We start from the raw sequence: 18,507 nt of genomic DNA on the forward strand, positions 1-18,507 counted from the left end.
CAGGGATGAGGGGTTTGGGGTGTGGGAGGGAGTGAGGGCTCCAGCTGGGGGTGGGGGCAGGGGATGAGGGGTTTGGGGTGCAGGCAAGTGCTCCAGGCTGAGGCAGGCGGTTGAGGTGTGGGAGGTGGTGAGGGCTCTGGCTGGGGGTGTGGGCTCTGGGGTGGGGCCATCATATGCCAGCAATGCCCCTCTGCTATGTACATCGGCCAAACTGAACAGTCCCTACGGAAAAGGATAAATGGACACAAATCAGATATTAGGAATGGCAATATACAAAAACCTGTAGGAGAACACTTCAACCTCCCTGGCCACACAATAGCAGATTTAAAAGTAGCCATCCTGCAGCAAAAACCCTTCAGGACCAGACTTCAAAGAGAAACTGCTGAGCTTCAGTTCATCTGCAAATTTGACACCATCAGCTCAGGATTAAACAAAGACTGTGAATGGCTTGCCAACTACAAAACCAGTTTCTCCTCCTTTGGTTTTCACACCTCAGTTGCTAGAAGAGGGCTTCATCCTCCCTGATTGAACTAACCTCGTTATCTCCAGCCTGATTCTTGCTTCCATATTTATACCTGCCTCTGGAAATTTCCACTACATGCATCCGACAAAGTGGGTATTCCCCCACGAAAGCTCATGCTGCAGAACGTCTGTTAGTCTATAAGGTGCCACAGGACTCTTTGCTAACACGGCTACCCCTCTGATACTTGACAGTCAATAGAGTTCCTGTATTCTAGTTCCCTAAAATATACAGCATGTCACTATTTTAACCTGTTCTACTTGATACACTATGTTTGAAATAGCCTGGAGCAGTGGTTCTCAACCGGTTTGAGCTTGGGACCCATTTAAAAATATTTATGGCCTGTTGCAACCCAGAAAATTGTCCGGGTGTGGAGGGTGAAGGGACCTGGAGTCTCCGGTATTCTCAGCCTGGCAGAATAGGGCAGAGGAGAGGAGTAGCAGGGACAAGGAAGGTGCCTGTGCTGGATCCCTGGATTCTCCGTCACTGACCATTTTAAAATCTAGCTTGGCTGTTTCTCTAACAGATCTGCCCTAGGGATGATTGGGGGGCAGTTCTCTGGCCTGTGTTATACAGGAGGTCAAACTAGATGATCACAATGATCCTTTCTGGCCTTGGAATCTGTGAATCCCACCTGCTAGCACCATGGCCTCCACACAAAAGCAGTTTCTCCTCCCTTGGTTTTCACACCTCAACTGCTAGAACAGGGCCTCATCCTCCCTGATTGAACTAACCTCGTTATCTCCAGCCTGATTCTTGCTTGCATATATATACCTGCCTCTGGAGATTTCCACTACATGCATCCCACGAAGTGGGTATTCACCCACGAAAGCTCATGCTGCAAAACGTCTGTTAGTCTATAAAGTGCCACAGGATTCTTTGCTGTATATTACATTGGTGGACATGCAGGTGAATGAGCTGGTGATGGTGTGGCTGATCTGGTTAGGTCCTGTGATGGTATCGCTGGTGTAGATACATGGGCAGAGTTGGCATCGAGGTTTGTTGCATGGATTGGTTCCTGAGTTAGTCATTGGTTTCAGAGTTACAAACCTCCATTCCCGAGGTGTTCGGGACACTGAGGTTCTACTGTACTGCAATGAATGATCATTAAGGCTAGTGATTTACTTGAATACAAAACCAAAAAACAGGGAACAGGTGGGGGCTGGGGGGAAGGCAGAAGAGCAGGTGGGGGCTGGGCTGGGAGGAGCCAAGAAGGGAGCAGGTAGGGGTTGGGCTGGGGGGGAGTCGAGGAGGGAGCAGATGGGGGCTGGGCTGGGGGGATGGTGAAGGGGGAGAAAGTGGGGGCTGGGCTGGGGGGGTCGAGGCAGGAGCAGGTGGGGGCTGGAGGGAGGTGAGGCAGGAATGGGTGGGGGCAGGGGGGGAGGTGAGGGGGAGCAGGTGGGGGCTGGGCGGGGGGGTCGAGGCAGGAGCAGGTGGGGGCTGGGGGGAGGTGAGGCGGAGTAGATGCAGGCTGGGCTGGGGGGAGTCGAGGCAGGAGCAGTGGGGGCTGGGGGGAGGTGAGGGGAGCAGGTGGGGGCTGGGCTGGGGGGAGTCGAGGCAGGAGCAGTGGGGGCGGGGGGGAGGTGAGGGGAGCAGGTGGGGGCTGGGCTGGGGGGAGTCGAGGCAGGAGCAGGTGGGGGCTGGGGGAAGGTGAGGGGAGCAGGTGGGGGCTGGGCTGGGGGAAGTCGAGGCAGGAGCAGTGGAGGCTGGGGGAGGTGAGGGGAGCAGGGTGGGGCTGGGCTGGGCTGGGGGGAGTCGAGGCAGGAGCAGGTGGGGGCTGGGGGAGGTGAAGGGAGCAGGTGGGGGCTGGGCTGGGGGAGGTGAGGGGAGCAGGTGGGGCCTGGGGGGAGGTGAGGGGAGCAGGTGGGGGCTGGGCTGGGCTGGGGGGAGTCGAGGCAGGAGCAGGTCGGGACTGGGGGACATGAGGGGAGCAGGTGGGGGCTGGGCTAGGCTGGGCTGGGGGAAGTCGAGGCTGGAGCAGGTGGGGCCTGGGGGGAGGTGAGGAGAGCAGGTGGGGGCTGGGCTGGGCTGGGGGGAGTCGAGGCAGGAGCAGGTCGGGACTGGGGGAGATGAGGGGAGCAGGTGGGGGCTGGGCTAGGCTGGGCTGGGGGAAGTCGAGGCAGGAGCAGGTCAGGGCTGGGGGAGATGAGGGGAGCAGGTGGGGGCTGGGCTAGGCTGGGCTGGGGGAAGTCGAGGCAGGAGCAGGTCAGGGCTGGGGGAGATGAGGGGAGCAGGTGGGGGCTGGGCTGGGCTGGGCTGGGGGGAGTCGAGGCAGGAGCAGGTCAGGGCTGGGGGAGATGAGGGGAGCAGGTGGGGGCTGGGCTGGGGGGAGTCGAGGCAGGAGCAGTGGGGGCTGGGGGAGGTGAGGGGAGCAGGGGGGCTGGGCTGGGGGAGTCGAGGCAGGAGCGGGGGGTCTGGGCTGGGGGAGTCGAGGCAGGAGCGGGGGGGCTGGGGGAGGTGAGGGGAGCAGGGGGGCTGGGCTGGGGGAGTCGAGGCAGGAGCAGTGGGGGCTGGGCTGGGGGAGTCGAGGCAGGAGCAGTGGGGGCTGGGGGAGGTGAGGGGAGCAGGGGGGCTGGGCTGGGGGAGTCGAGGCAGGAGCAGTGGGGGCTGGGCTGGGGGAGTCGAGGCAGGAGCAGTGGGGGCTGGGGGAGGTGAGGGGAGCAGGGGGGCTGGGCTGGGGGAGTCGAGGCAGGAGCGGGGGGTCTGGGCTGGGGGAGTCGAGGCAGGAGCGGGGGGGCTGGGGGAGGTGAGGGGAGCAGGGGGGCTGGGCTGGGGGAGTCGAGGCAGGAGCAGTGGGGGCTGGGCTGGGGGAGTCGAGGCAGGAGCAGTGGGGGCTGGGGGAGGTGAGGGGAGCAGGGGGGCTGGGCTGGGGGAGTCGAGGCAGGAGCAGGGGGGGCTGGGCGCGATGTATTGGGCAGTCTCTGTGTCAGAGCGACAGGAGCCCCCCCGCTCCCAGCCAGAGATACCAGCTGAGGGCTGGGCAGGGACTGGTCAGGGCACATTCCAGGCCCTAGGGACTTTTCTGGTGGAGCTAAAGTGAAAGTGAACATGGGACGTGGGGCACGTGCTGCCCGTGCTGGGGTGGGGCTGCCAGCTGAGCTCCCCACAGCAGGGCTGGGTTGGCTGAGGGCAAAGGGCTCCCCAGGGCTCTGGCTTGGGCAGGGACTGGAGCCCGAGGGGGGGCCGGCCTGGGGGAGAGGAAGCATGAGCTTCCCTGGCCACCAGAGACGCTTCCTGCAGAGCTCTGGATTGGGGGGGGGCGGGGGAGCCAGGCGGGTGCATCCCAGCAAAGCCCCTCAGTGCCAAAGGGGCGGGTGCAGTGGCTGGGTAACAGGGGAACTTCAATCCAGGGCAACAACCCCAAACCCGTGCCCAGAGCCAGCACCCCTCGCCCCCTCCTGCACCCAGAGCCAGCACCCCTCGCCCCCTCCTGTACCCCAAACCCGCACCCAGAGCCAGCACCCCTCGCCCCCTCCTGTACCCCAAACCCACGCCCAGAGCCAGCACCCCTCGCCCCCTCCTGTACCCCAAACCCGCACCCAGAGCCAGCACCCCTCGCCCCCTCCTGTACCCAGAGCCAGCACCCCTCGCCCCCTCCTGCCCCCATGCTTCCTCCCGGAGGCTACACTGCAATAGCCCCTTGGCAGTGACCCCTCCAGCGCACAAGCCCTGGCCCTTGGGAGGGGCTGTCATGGGAGCCGGACGGCTGCCTGAAGCAGCCCAGCGCTGTGGGATCCAGGCACCAGGGCAGCTGTCGCGGCGCCTCTGGGAGAGCAGGAGGGGTTCACCTCTCACTGCCCAGGGGCAGCACCCACAGGCAGCGCCAGCACCAGCTCCGCACCCCCCCCCCACCCAGCGTGGGCCATTGCTCGAGTCGGGAGAGCCAGTGGCCCTGCGCAGCCTGAGGGATCCAGCCTTGTTTCTTCCCCGCCTGCCTGCCCCAGCCCTCGGCACCGGTACGGGCTGAGCTCGGTTTAATCATTGCCAGGAAAGCTGGCAGCAGAACTGTGCCCAGCACTTCCAGCTCCAAGGTGCAGCCGCCCAGGCAAAGTTTAAACAAACGGAGCAGAGCTTGTGCGCTGGAGGGGTTGCAGGGGCACTAGCCCTGCGGCTCTTTTTAGTCACTGCCAAGGGGCTATTGCAGTGTGGGCTCTGGGAGGAAGCATGGGTGCAGGAGGGGGCAATGGCAGCGCGTGCGACGTCACGGTGCCAACCGGCGCGCCACAGGCTCCCAGCTCCTGCCCGCACAGAACAGCCGGGATCGGGCAAGCCAGCCGAACGCTGCGCCACACACGCAGACGCCACCTCTAGAGGGCAGAGTTGAGTCCGTGTGGCCCGTTCAGTTCTTGGGCTCTGCTGATGCCAGGATGGGGCAATCAGTGCCACGTGTGCAAAGCTTTTTATGGTGTCGGCAGCAGCCCCTAGGAGCTGGACCAACCCCAGAGCAAACCCTTCCCCACCGGCCCCGAACAGCTGAGTGATGAGAACAGCTGTTAGTCACATGGCCAGGGTGGAACCGGTGCCCTAGAGGGGCCAGGCCCCGTATGTCATTCCCTAACCCCCAGCAGCCAGCCAGTCCCCCTGCCCCAGGGATGGATCTCAGCCAGTGCCCTGGAAGGGGACGGCCTCGCGTCCCATTCTCTAGCCCAGTGGTCACCAGCCCATCAATCACCACCCACTGGTCGATCCTGGGGACTCTCCCAACCGATCGCGATCTCGGGCCACGGCGGCGCCTGCTGTGGCCCCACACCGCTCCCAGGAGCGGCCAGCACAGCATGCCCCCTCCTGCACCCCCCCTCCTGCACCCCAAACCCACTGCCAGAGCCAGCACCCCACGCCCCCTCCTGCACCCCAAACCCACGCCCAGAGCCAGCACCCCATGCCCCCTCCTGCACCCCCCCTCCTGCACCCCAAACCCACTGCCAGAGCCAGCACCCCACGCCCCCTCCTGCACCCCCCCTCCTGCACCCCAAACCCACTCCCAGAGCCAGCACCCCATGCCCCCTCCTGCACCCCAAACCCACTCCCAGAGCCAGCACCCCATGCCCCCTCCTGCACCCCAAACCCACTCCCAGAGCCAGCACCCCATGCCCCCTCCTGCACCCCAAACCCACTCCCAGAGCCAGCACCCCATGCCCCCTCCTGCACCCCAAACCCACGCCCAGAGCCAGCACCCCATGCCCCCTCCTGCACCCCAAACCCACGCCCAGAGCCAGCACCCCATGCCCCCTCCTGCACCCCAAGCCCACGCCCAGAGCCAGCACCCCATGCCCCTTCCTGCACCCCAAACCCACGCCCAGAGCCAGCACCCCATGCCCCCTCCTGCACCCCAAACCCACGCCCAGAGCCAGCATCCCATGCCCCCTCCTGCACCCCAAACCCACTCCCAGAGCCAGCACCCCATGCCCCCTCCTGCACCCCAAACCCACTCCCAGAGCCAGCACCCCATGCCCCCTCCTGCACCCCAAGCCCACTCCCAGAGCCAGCACCCCATGCCCCCTCTTGTACCCGTCAGGAGCCCCCTCCTGCACCCATGCTTCCTCCCAGAGCCCACACTCTACACACCCTCCTGCACCCCAACACTCTGCCCCAGCCCAGAGCCCCCTCCTACACTCAAACTCCCTCCCAGAGCTTGCACCCCTTACCCCCTCCTGCACCCCAACTCCCTGCCCCAGGCTCAGCCCGGAGCCTCTCCCACACTGCGAACCCCTTGGCCCCAGCCCAGAGCCTGCACCCCTACCCCAGCCTGGTGAAAGTGAATGAGGGTAGTGGAGAGTGAGCGATGGAGGGGGGGAATGGAGTGAGTGGGGCAGGCCCTTGGGGAAGGGGCAGGACATGTCCTCGGTTGCCCTTAAATTCAAAAAGTGACCCTGGGTGTAAAAGGGTTGGAGACACTGCTCTAGCCCTAGGGTGACCAGGCAGCAAGTGTGAAAAATCAGGACAGGGGGTGGGGGATAATAGGTGCCTACATAAGACAAAGCCCCAAATATCGGGGCTGTCCCTAGAAAATCGGGGCATCTGGTCACCCTATCTAGCCCCTGGGAGCCTGCTAGTCCCCCCCATCCTGGGGGAGGACCCGGTAACCCCTATTCCATCCAGAGACACTGAGCTTCCCCTCCCGTCCCCAGCTGAGCTCCAGACAGACCGGTGGCCTCTGTGACAAAGCCAGGGAGGGGATGGGGGAGCAGAGCAACGTCAGAGAAATAACACAAGTGCTGGACACTGGTCAAATTACTTTATTCACAGCAACAGTGACGGGGCACCAAGAACTGCCAGATTTCTCAGCAGGGCCCAGGCATTGTTCAGCAGCCACCTGAGCCAACTACAGTGAAATCCTGATTCACCTGCTCCACACAGGCTGGGATGATCTGGGTCCGAGAGCACGGGCTGAGCCAGAGCCCCATTCCCAGCACAGGCGCTCTGTGGACAGCCCAAGGCTTTAGCACACGTTAGGTGCAATCAAACCAGATCCGGGCTTTAACCGGGTCCAGGGTGAGCCCTGCTGGGAACTGGGTCCTGCCACAGCCGTGTTATAGACAGCACCTGTGCAGCCGTGTCCCAGCAAGGGCAGTCCTGTAGCCATTTGCACACAATGCCCATTGAAACCATATAGAGCTGGCAGCAGCATCCAGTCCTGGCTACGCGGCTGCATGGCACCCCGGCAGGCAAGCCCCAGGCCTCACCCTGGGGGTCTATGGGAGGCATGCGCTGCAGCTTCCTGCAGAGACAGGGGCTGGACACCCCATGCAACGCTCTTTACACTGCAGCTTGTGATCCAGGGACCGGTGAGGGTGGCCGGAGCGTTCACACTCGCCTGGCAAGGGACAAACTGATCTTTGGAGGCACTAGTTGGAGTACAACTGGCCTATTGCTCTAGATTACCTGGGGGGGGAGCGACGCAGCTGAGGGACAAGAGGCACAGATGGGCTGCTGGGTCACTCCTTGTGGGCAATCCTGGCTCAATGCACTTAGGTGAAGGCCACAACGAGCTGGAGCTCTGCAGCACAGAACCCCACCCCCCAGCATCCCAGGGAGATTCCATTCCACCGTCCCCTGCTGCAGAGTGCTGGGCTGGAAACACTCCTGGGGAAGTTCTGGCAGCTGGGCAGGAGACAGAGGGAGCTTTTGGTACCTGGGGTTATCTGGGAGGCAGCAAGGGTTAGGGTGAGCAAATATTAGCCGGGTGTTTCTGCTACAGTGATCAGCAGTGAAATAGTTACATGCTGACATCATTAGGTTTGAGTCAGCACACATCAAGAGGGTGGGCCGGGCTGTTCACACCTCTCAGAACAGGGTGGGAAGGATTCGACTTTTATCGGTAAATATCCATGACCATCGATTTCACCATACACACCCAAATGACCAAAACATTTCCATTGGTAATACCCCAAATGTGCAGATTGCCTTATATCAAAGCAGCATTTCTCTTACATTGCCTACTTACTTTGTATACTTCCACAATTTGTGTTTTAATGGTTATAAACCTTTAACATTTTTAATCTCATCGTCCACTGTAATTAAATAATTGTCTGACCTTCCATTTTCTGGCCCTCCAATAACCTCCCCTACTGTGAAAATTTAAATCAATAAAACTAAAAATATTCTTACAAATAAACCTTGATACTATCTGTAGAGATCACAAACAAATAAACGCTGAATTCTACCCAGCCTACACAACGGTTAGAATCTTCCTAGCCGGGCAAGCTGAGATTCTGCACCTAGGACCTGGGCATGGTCCCTCCCACTGCTGCAGCACCACTCAGTCAGGGCGCTTGCCCCAGAGACAGTGGCCCGTGATGCAGCAGGTCTAGCAATGGGGCAAGCGCTAGCACAGGGCTCGGGGAGTTTTACCACCGTGCCCCAAACCCCCTGGACCCCGGCTGTGCCAGCACTTTCACAGTGCAGCTGCTGCAAGAGAAACACCCCTTGTCTAGAGGAGAAACTCACCTGTGAGGCAGGTCGCAGCCGGCAGCTGCAGCCGCTAGGACCAGCGCTGCATGAGGCTGTTTATGAAGGACAACACTGGGTCTGGTTCAGGTTTCACATGCAAACCACTTGGCCTTGCACAGAGCACGCATGACTTCTGGCAGGAAAGCCAAGTCTGGGGTGCCACTGACAAGCTGCAGAGGGACTGAGCAGCAATCAGCCAGCTGCAAAGCATGGGAAGGGGCGCCCATGTAAAGGGCAGAGAGGTGCTGCCTCATTCCCCTTGCTCATTAGCCAGCCAGCTGGCGCCCCTCTGCCCAGCACCGCTACTCCCCAGGGCCCTGCCCCCCACATCAGGGCTGGGGCTTCTGCTTTAGAAACTCCCCCAAGGGAGCAGACCCAATGACTTCATTACACCCTACTCCTGGCTATCTGACAACCCCAGCACCTTGGAGTCTGGCAGGTCCTGCACAGCTGACTGGGGCCGAGAGGACTCCACACCCCTTGTCCCACTCCCTCCCCTCCCCGTTTCATTCTGAACCCTCCTCTGCAGCCTGCCCTAGTCCCACAGCAGCACTGGCACTAACACCAAAAGCCGGTGTTAGTGCCACGTAGAGCAGGGCAGGCCTGCTGCCCCCTCTCCAGACCAAGCTGGGGGTACAAGTGCCCAGCCCCTGGAAAGCAGCTCCCGCCAGCCATGCTTGGCCCCAGCACCGAGGGGGGTGGTGTCAGAAGAGTCTCCTACCACTGTGAGTTCAGACCCAGAGGCCAATGTCTCCAGCCATGGCACGTCCCCAGAGCAGAGCCCAGCACATTCTCCAAGCGGTTTTGTTTGTTTGTTTTTCCGGGGGGTGTTTCCTTCTTTTGTCGGGCGGGTGAGCAGGCAGGGACTGGCAGGATCCTCATTCCAGCCTGCTTAGCAAACAGAGTTTGTACCTCTCAACCGTGTGGGTCAGGGGCGTGAGCGTTACCTACCCAGTTCTACCAGCCCAAGTCCTAGCGTGGACACAGCTAGAGCAGGACCCAGGTGCTTTGTACCAGTACAGCTCATTCCCGTCCCCTACCGGAATGCTAGGCCAGTATGAGCACCTGTCCGCCAGTCTACCTGCAGCCACACCAGAGAATTGTACCACATTACCCATGACTGTTGTGTGTAGACAAGGCCTTGGTTTGCAAGGCCATTTCCCCACAGAATCAAGAGGCACGCAGCCTCCGCAGCTAGGCGAGACTGTACCAGCATGCCCCAGCCACGGGGAGGGGCAGTGAGAATCCACAAGCACCCATAAAACACCGCTCAGGCCCCCCCACGCTCAGGTTCTTGCTTCTGCAATGGGTGATACCCGGGCATGTCTTTGTCTGCGTGGGGGTCAGCACAGCTGCATGGTCTGTTGCATCAGGGCTGTTCCCCAGCCAGACAGTAAGTGGGAGCAAGCGGTCGAGTTTCCACCACAGGGCACTGCACGAGGCACTCCAGGCTTCATCAGCATGTCTTGCAACTCCCCCGAGGCCTGGCCACGATCCTGGCAGCACATCACTGCTACATGCCCATCACCCTGGCACCTGAGCTCACTTTCCATAGGATAAACAAGGTCTAGAAAGCCGCCCTGCAACCAGGGCAAAAATAGTCACCCCCCCTCTCCACGCCGAGCATCCCCAAGAGAGCCAAAGATCACGGAGAGTCTCAGGAGACTGCAAGGCTGCTGTGGGCTCCGGCTGCCCCCCGAGGCGTCCCCCAGTTCCTACTAGGATGGGCATCCTAGCTGGGGCTGTCCATCCCAGCCCCGCTTGCTGCAGGATCCCAGCTCCAGGCCGGGTGTGGCAAGGGGTCAGGGCTCGTGGGGTTAGGAGACGACACAGCAGCATTTCCGGCAGCAGGGCCAGTACTTACAGCAGCAGCAGCCACTGTCCGTGCCCACCTCAGGACTCTTCTGGGGCTTGTCTAGCTCGATGGTGTAGAGCGGGGCCGAGGAAGCGCCGTTCAGCAGCTTCATGCTGGCATACGGGTTATACGGCTGGGCCCAGGACTCCCGCGTCAGGACTTTTGAACCTTCCCAACTATCCAGTGGCACCGATTTACCGGCACCATTCAGCTGCTCTGGGGCTGGGTAGGTGGGCACGGCCCCGGGATTAACAATGACAGTGGGCGAGGGCGGCGCCTCCCCCAGGTAGCGCTTAATGAAGCTGTTCTCGAGCTGATCTCGCGGAATATTCACGCTGGCGTAGGGGTTCTCAACAGTCATGCCACCACGCTGCATGTTCCCCTGCGGCAAGACGAGTTCTCACAGGTCCTCTCCTGCTGCGGTGCCTCCAGCCACCGGGCAAACTACGGCACAGGGAGCTAAGTCTGCACCACGCCCATCCACAGGGCACCCTGACCCAGGCCAACGGGCTCGGCCCCAGCTCACTTCTCTGGGCGGCCACAGATCTTCCCAGCTCCTAGGGGAGAGAGAGACGCCATTAGCCCAGGGAGAGGGTGGGCAGGTCACTGGACAGGCCTGGGCAGGGCTCTGCACAGCGGTGTCCAGCTCCTAGGGGCCAGGCCGCCCAGCTGAGCCCACAGGCCAGGCAAGGGACTGAGCCCTTCCCCCCAAACTCCAGCTAAACCCAGCCCCAGCGGCGAACAGTGGGCACGGAGACGTGCCAGGAGCGTTAAAACCATTGCCCTGGGCCCCGCCTGCGGGTGCGGGGGGGGGGGGGTCCCAGGAACAGCCAAGGGCTCCACTGGCTGGTATCAGGTTCCGAGGGAGGGGAGGAGAGAAGGGGGCCAAGTGCCAGATGTGGGGGAGGGGTGAAAGGTGGTGGGGGGGAGGGGACTAGATAGGTGCAGGGGGGGGGGAGAGAAGGGGGCCAGGTGCCGGATGTGGGGGAGGGGAGTGAGAGCAGGGGGCCAGGTGTCGGGTGTGTGCGGGGGGGTTAGAGAAGAGGGGCTGGTGGGGGAGAGAAGCGGCCCAAGTGCTGGGCTGGGTGCGGGGGGCAGAGAAGGGGGGCGGGTGTGGCGGGGGGGGGGAGAGAAGGGGGCCAGGAGCAGGAAGGGGGCCAGGTGCTGGGTGCGGCGGGGTGGGGGAAGGGAACCAGATGCCGGGTGCGGCGGGGGGGGGGGAGAAGGGGGCCAGGTGCCGGGTGCGGCGGGGGGGGGGGCAGGGGGCCAGGTGCGGGGTGCAGCGGGGGGGGGGGAAGGGGGCCAGGTGCTGGGTGGGGCGGGGTGGGGGAAGGGAACCAGATGCCGGGTGCGGGGGGGGGGGGGCGAATGGGGCCACGGGACGCGAGCGTGGGTAGGGGGTGAGAAGGGGGCCAGGTGCGGCGGGGGGGAGGGGACCAGGTGAGGCGGGAGGAGGGGAAGGGGGCCAGGTGAGGCGGGGGGGAGAAGGGGACCAGGTGCGACGGGGGGGGAGAAGGGGGCCAGGTGCCGGGTGCGGCGGGGGGGGGGGGGGAAGAAGGGGGCCAGGTGCCGGGTGCGGCGGGGGGGGGGGAGAAGGGGGCCAGGTGAGGCGGGAGGGGGGGGTGGGGGCCAGGTGAGGCGGGGGGGAGAAGGGGACCAGGTGCGACGGGGGGGGAGAAGGGGGCCAGGTGCCGGGTGCGGCGGGGGGGGGGGAAGAAGGGGGCCGGGTGCGGGGGGGGGGAAGAAGGGGGCCAGGTGAGGCGGGAGGGGGCCAGGTGAGGCGGGAGGGGCCAGGTGCGGCGGGGGGAGAAGGGGGCCAGGTGCGGCGGGAGGGGGGGAGAAGGGGGCCAGGTGAGGTGGGGGGAAGGGGGCCAGGTGCCGGGTGCGGCGGCGGGAGGTAGAAGGGGGCCGGGTGCGGCCGGGGGCCAGGCCGCGGCCAGGGGCGGGGGGGGACCCAAGCAGGCCCGGGTGTGGGTTCCCCTCGGGGCCACTCACCGCCCCTCCGGTCCGGCCGCTCCTGCCGGCGGCGGCTGCAGGCTCCGGGCGGCGCGATCTGTGCCCGGAACCGCTGCGGCTTCCTCCTGCTGCCCTGCAGCCGCACCCCGGGCGGGGCAGGGCTCAGCCAGGGACCAGCCTCCCGGCCCCCTACCCCCAAGCCCGACTCCAAGAGCCCGCAACTCCCCTGCCCCGCTTCCCTAGCCCCGGCCCCCGCCCCCAGCCCTCCCTGCTTTCCGGATACCCCCACCCCCCGAGTGACACCCCTGCCCAGCCTCTAACCCTCCCACCCCGCAGCCCCTCAAGTGACACCCCGACACTCTCCCGACACCCCCAGCTGAGCCCCGACACCCCTCAGCCCAACCTCCCCGAGCCCAGCCTCCGACAGCCCCCCAACACCCCTGCCAAGCCCCACAAGCCCAACGTCTCCCCCCAGCCTCACTCCCAACCTCCCATCCCAGCAGCCTCCTCTCCCACCTCCTGACACCATGCAGCCCCCTGGCCTGCGCCGAGACCCCCCCCCTCCAGCCCAGTCTGTGGCACCCCACTCTCCTCCCGCCCCTCCCAACTGAATGCACTGTCTGAGGGGGTACAACTAAACCCAGAGTCGATGGCTGTTCACATTAGCCAGGAAAGGGGTTAGCAGCAGCCAGTGTCAGCCCCTTGCTTGTCCCTATTGATCTCAGCCCAGGCACGGCCTGTTCACACCAAGCTTGGTGGAGAAGAGGCCAAGATCTGGTGCAAAGGGTAGTTGTCGAAGGGGTGTTTTTAGAAGTAATGGCCATTTTCCTGTCCTTCTCCAGAACTCGGCCTTTCTCCTGCAGCAGAGGATGAAGAATCCTCCTGTAGGGACACATTCCAAGAATTGCCCTCTTTCAACATGGCCACCATTGCCAATATTCTCAATGGAACTGATGCCACAGGTTGCCCTTACTAAAGATGGCTACTGCCAGCCTTCCCCTCCTCCTCTTTGCTTCCTGACGGAGCTGGTGGCCATTTTGAAGACGGTAGTATTTCATGGCATTCTCTGCAGAAGAACATGCCCTCAGCCTTAGTCCTGTTTTCAAAATCTACCTGTTGCACCACATCTACTCTACAGGGACTGCAGGAGGGATGGGGACACTGGGGAGTAGGGAAGGGGGAAAGAGGTGGGTGGGTGCCCATACAGGGACTGTGGAGATGGGAAGGGGGATCTGTGATGTGCACTCCTGCTGCTCTGGTGCAAAGCAGCTTTAAGCACATCATAACTGACCAGTGCTCTCTGTGGTGCTCTACAGTGGAGTCTCCTGTCACAGATCGTGTCCTAGTTTTTCTATTTTGATTTAATTTAAATTGGTTTAGCCCTTGTCTACAAACAAAAGTTGTAGCACTTTAACTCTACCCGCAGAGTTAAACTGGTACAACCCCTGCAGTGTGGATGCAGTTAGACTGGTATAGCGGTGTCTGTGCGGAAAGCAGAATAAACTCTGCTATATGGCACCTTGATACCAATCTCGCTGCATCTATAGTAGGGGATTGATTTAACTATTTGGGTAGAATAACCCCCCTGACAGAAATAGTTCTCCCAGTACCAAGTCTGCATGTAGAGCAAGCCTAACACTACATCTAAATAGGACACTTTGTCCAAAATAAGCATCCATCCATAGACAGAATGACTAAGGGTGTGAATTAAAATCCATTTGAGGGATGGCATTGGCTAGTGTGGTAACCAGCCCTTACCTAGGCTTGGGCTACATTAAAAGCTACCGGAGCTAAAGGCGTGACATGAAATGATTTAACTGGATGTATATTTGTGTGAGGGCACTATGCTATCGACCCCCTGCTTTCTAGCAGTCTGGCTTGTGTCGATAGATATCTGGGGCCAAGCTAAGCCACTATAATTGCTCTTACACTGATAGAAGGGTGTCCTCCCAGAGTTTGCATCAGTGTAAATCGAATTTTAATTTGGTTTCAGTTACACTAGTGACTTAGTGAGGCCTCTGGGGCAGGGATCATCTTTATTGTATATGGCTAGAGCTCAGTGCTGAGAGGCTTTGATTCCTGACAGGGCCTCTGGAACTACTGCAGTAGAAATAATTCATGCTAATAATGCTCGTTTCCCTGGTCTCTGGTCACAGAGTCACTTGGGCTGAACGGACCTTCCAGATGGTCACCTGGACCTTGCACTGGTCTCCATGGAAGGCCTCTGGGATAGTAACACTCAACTTCCTGTGCTCAAAACCTGGGTTGGGAATGCACAGAGATCCTTTTCATAGCTCTGGTCTCACTACTGCAGCCAGCCTCCAAAGTCCACTGCATCCCTTGGGATAGAACAGTTTGAAGCTGCTGGCTCCATCAGTGGGAAGCAGAAGGGGAGTAATGATGTCACTGGCTTGTTGTATCTACGCTGCTTTAGAACATAAGACCATAAGTACGGCCATACTGAGTCAGACTAAAGGTCCATCTAGCCCAGTATCCTGTCTTTCAACAGTGGTCAATGCCAGGTGCCCCAGAGGGAATGAACAGAACAGGTAATCATCAAGTGATCCATCCTTGTCGCCCATTCACAGCTTCTGGCAAACAGAGGCTAGGGACACCATTCCTGGCCATCCTCGCTAATAGCCATTGATGGACCTGTCCTCCATGAACTTATCTAGTTCTTTTTTGAACCCTGTTATAGTCTTGGCCCTCACAACATCCTCTGGCAATGAGGGTGATTGTATGTTGTGTGGGAAAATACTTCCTTTTGTTTGTTTTAAATCTACTGCACATTAATTTCAGCTGCTGACCCCTAGTTCTTGTGTTATGATTAAGGCTGTGTGTCTGTCACGGAGGTCACAGATGCCGTGACTCTCCATGATTTCTGCAGCACCTGGTGCTGGCTCAGGGGCTTCCTGAACTGGGAAGCTCCTGGGCCAGCAGTAGCAGCAGCAGTTTGGGTGTGTGGGAGGGGGCTCAGGGCTAGGGCAGGGGGTTGGAGTGTGGGGCAGTGCTTACCTCAGAGGAGTCGTCCCCGGCTCCAAACGGCATGTCCCTGCAGCTCCTAGGCGGAGGGGCCAGGGGGCTCTGCACACTGCCCGCACCTGCAGGTGCCACCCTCGCAGCTCCCATTGGCTGTGGTTCCCAGCCAATGGGAGCTGTGGAGCTGGCACTTGTGGCAGGAGCAGCACACAGAGCCCCCCTGGCTGCCCCTCTCCCTAGGAGCTGCAGGAACATGCCAGTCGGAGTTGGGTAGGGAGCCTGCCAACCTTGCCAACTCTCCCCCCCAGCACCAGCAGGGGTCCCGGCTGCGCGCTGCCCCCCACCAGCGCCAGGCAAGGGTCCCGGGCCACGCACCACCGCCCGCCCCCACTCAGCACCAGTGCGGGTCCTGGGCCACCACCCCCAGCACCCGCGGTGCCCTGGACCACCCCCGCAGAGCACTCAGGACCACCAGCCCAAGCTTTAGTTACGAGTATATAGTAAAAGTCATGGACAGGTCAAGGGCCGTGAATTTTTTTTACTGCCCCGTGACCTGTCCATGACTTTTACTAAAAATACCCGTGACTAAAACGTAGCCTTAGTTATGAGAAGGAGTAAATAACACGTCCTTATTTACCTTCTCCACACCAGTCATGATTTTACAGACCTCTATCATATCCCCCCTCGGTTGTCTCTTTTCCAAGATGAAAAGTCCCAGTCTTATTACTCTCTCCGCATATGGCAGCTGTTACATAGCCCTCATCATTTTTGTTGCCTTTTTCTGAACCTTTTCCAATTCCAATAGATCTTTTTGAGATGGGGCGACCACATCTGCACGCAATATTCAAGATGTGGGCGTACCATGGATTTATATAGAGGCAATATGATATTTTCTGTCTTATTATCTATCCCTTTCTTAATGATCCCCAACATTCTGCCCACTTTTTTGACTGCCGCTGCACACTGAGTGGATGTTTTCAGAGAACTATCCACAATGACTCCACAATCTCTTTCTTGAGTGGTAACAGCTAATTTAGACCCCATCATTTTATATGTATAGTTGGGATTATGTTTTCCAATGTGCATTACTTTGCATTTATCAACATCAAATTTCATCTGCCATTTTGTTGCCCGGTCACCCAGCTTTGTGAGATCCTTTTGTAGCTCTTCACAGTCTGCCTGGGACTTAACTAACTTGAGTAGTTTTGTATCATCTATGAATTTTGCCACCTCGCTGTTTACCCCTTTTTCTAGATAATTTATGAATATGTTGAATAGGATGGGGCCCAGTACAGACTCCTGGAGGACAGCATTATTTATCGCTCTCCATTCTGAAAACTGACCATTTATTCCTACCCTTTGTTTCCTATCTTTTAACCAGTTACCAATCTATGAGAGAACCTTCCCTCTTATCCCATGACAGCTTCCTTTGCTTAAGAGACTTTGGTGAGGGACCTTGTCAAAGGCTTCTGAAAATCTAAGTACACTGTATCCACTGGATCACACGCTTGTTGTCCCCCTCAAAGAATTCTAGTAGATTGGTGAGGCATGATTTCCCTTTACAAAAACCATGTTGACTCTTTCCCAACAAATTATGTTCATCTATATGTCTGACAATTTTGTTCTTGTCTATAGTTTCAACCAGTTTGCCCGGTACTGAAGTTAGGCTTACCAGCCTGTAATTGCTGGGATCACCTCTGGAGCCCTTTTTAAAAATTGACGTCACATTAGCTTCCTCCAGTCATTTGGTACAGAAGCTGATTTAAATGATAGGTTACAGTCTACAGTTAGTAGTTCTGCAATTTCACATTTGAGTTCCTTCTGAACTCTTGGGTGATACCATCTGGGCCTAGTGACTTATTATTGTTTAGTTTATCAATTTGTTCCAAAACCTCCTCTAATGACACCTCAATCTGGGACAGTTCCTCAGATCTGTCACATAAAATGAATGGCTCAGGTTTGGGAATCTCCCTCACATCCTCCGCCATGAAGACCGATGCAAAGAATTCATTTAGTTTCTCCTCAATGGCCTTATTGTCCTTGAGTGCTCCTTTAGCATCTCAATTGTCCAGTGCCTCACTGGTTGTTTAGCACTTGTACTTAAAAAAAAATTGCTATTACTTTTTGAGTCTTTGGCTAGCTGTTCTTCAAATGCTTTTTTGGCCTTCCTAGTTATATTTTTACACTTCATTTGCCAAAGGTTATGCTCCTTTCTATTTTCCTCACTAGGATTTAACTACCACTTTTTAAAGGATGCCTTTTTGCCTCTCACTGCTTCTTTTACTTTTTTGTTGAACCGTGGTGGCTCTTTTTTGGTTCTCTTACTATGTTTTTTAATTTGGGGTCTACATTTAAGTTGAGCCTCTATTATGGTGTCTTTAAAAAGTTTCCATGCGGCTTGCAGGGATTTCACTTTTGGCGCTGTACCTTTTAATTTGTGTTTAATTAACTTCCTAATTTTTGTGTAGTTCCCCTTTCTGGAATTAAATGCTACAGTGTTAGGATGCTGTGGTGTTTCCGCCCCCCCCCCCCCATGTTACATTTAATTATATTATGGTCACTATTCTCAAGCAGTCCAACTATATTCACCTCTTGGACCAGACCCTGTGCTCCACTTAGGACTAAATCAAGAATTGCCTCTCCTCTTGTGGGTTCCAGGACTCGCTGTTCCAAGAAGCAGCCATTTAAGGTGTCAAGAAACTTTATCTCAGCATATCTTCCTGAGGTGACATGTACCCAGTCAATATGGGGATAGTTGAAATCCCCCATTATTATTATTGAGTTTTGTATTTTAATAGCCTCTCTAATCTCCCTGAGCATTTCAGAGTCACTATCAGTCCCAGGGCTTGGGCAGTGCCTACACCACAACTGAACAGCCCTGCCGAGAGGGAATCAGTGGGCATGGGCCAGCCGCAGGTCATGATGTCTGATTGCAGTGTAGACATACCCTCTGAGCCAGGTCCTCTCGGCTCCTTCCCTTCCTTACGTCACCTGCCAGCACTCATCACCGGTTTGTATTTAACATGGCCCCTTGCCTGCTGTGCCGCTCACCAAATCTACGGTACCTCTGCCCTGGGAACTTCAGATCATCATCTGCTGCTCTCTGCTTCCTCTGTGAGCCAAGCAGGGGAGGCTCCCTCTGGAGTCCCAGACATGGGAGGAAGCAGCACAAGCCACATGCCCTGAGGGGGTCAGAGGGCAACTCAGCACTTGTGTGTTTAAATGCTTCACAGGAGCCAAGATAGCA

At 58.5% G+C, this 18,507-nt stretch overlaps 1 long non-coding RNA gene across 1 annotated transcript; it reads right to left on the minus strand.

Moving 5' to 3' along the window:
* Nucleotides 1-6,738: 6,738 nt before the first annotated feature.
* Nucleotides 6,739-12,469, minus strand: LOC123352477. Its single transcript, XR_006574191.1, has 2 exons — nucleotides 12,321-12,469; nucleotides 6,739-10,882 (listed from the first exon to the last, which is right to left on the minus strand). It is a non-coding gene; the product is annotated as an uncharacterized LOC123352477 (long non-coding RNA).
* Between the last annotated feature and the right edge of the window lie 6,038 nt (nucleotides 12,470-18,507).

This window comes from Mauremys mutica, chromosome 18 (genome assembly GCF_020497125.1).
Source record: "Mauremys mutica isolate MM-2020 ecotype Southern chromosome 18, ASM2049712v1, whole genome shotgun sequence".
NCBI lineage: Eukaryota > Metazoa > Chordata > Testudines > Geoemydidae > Mauremys > Mauremys mutica.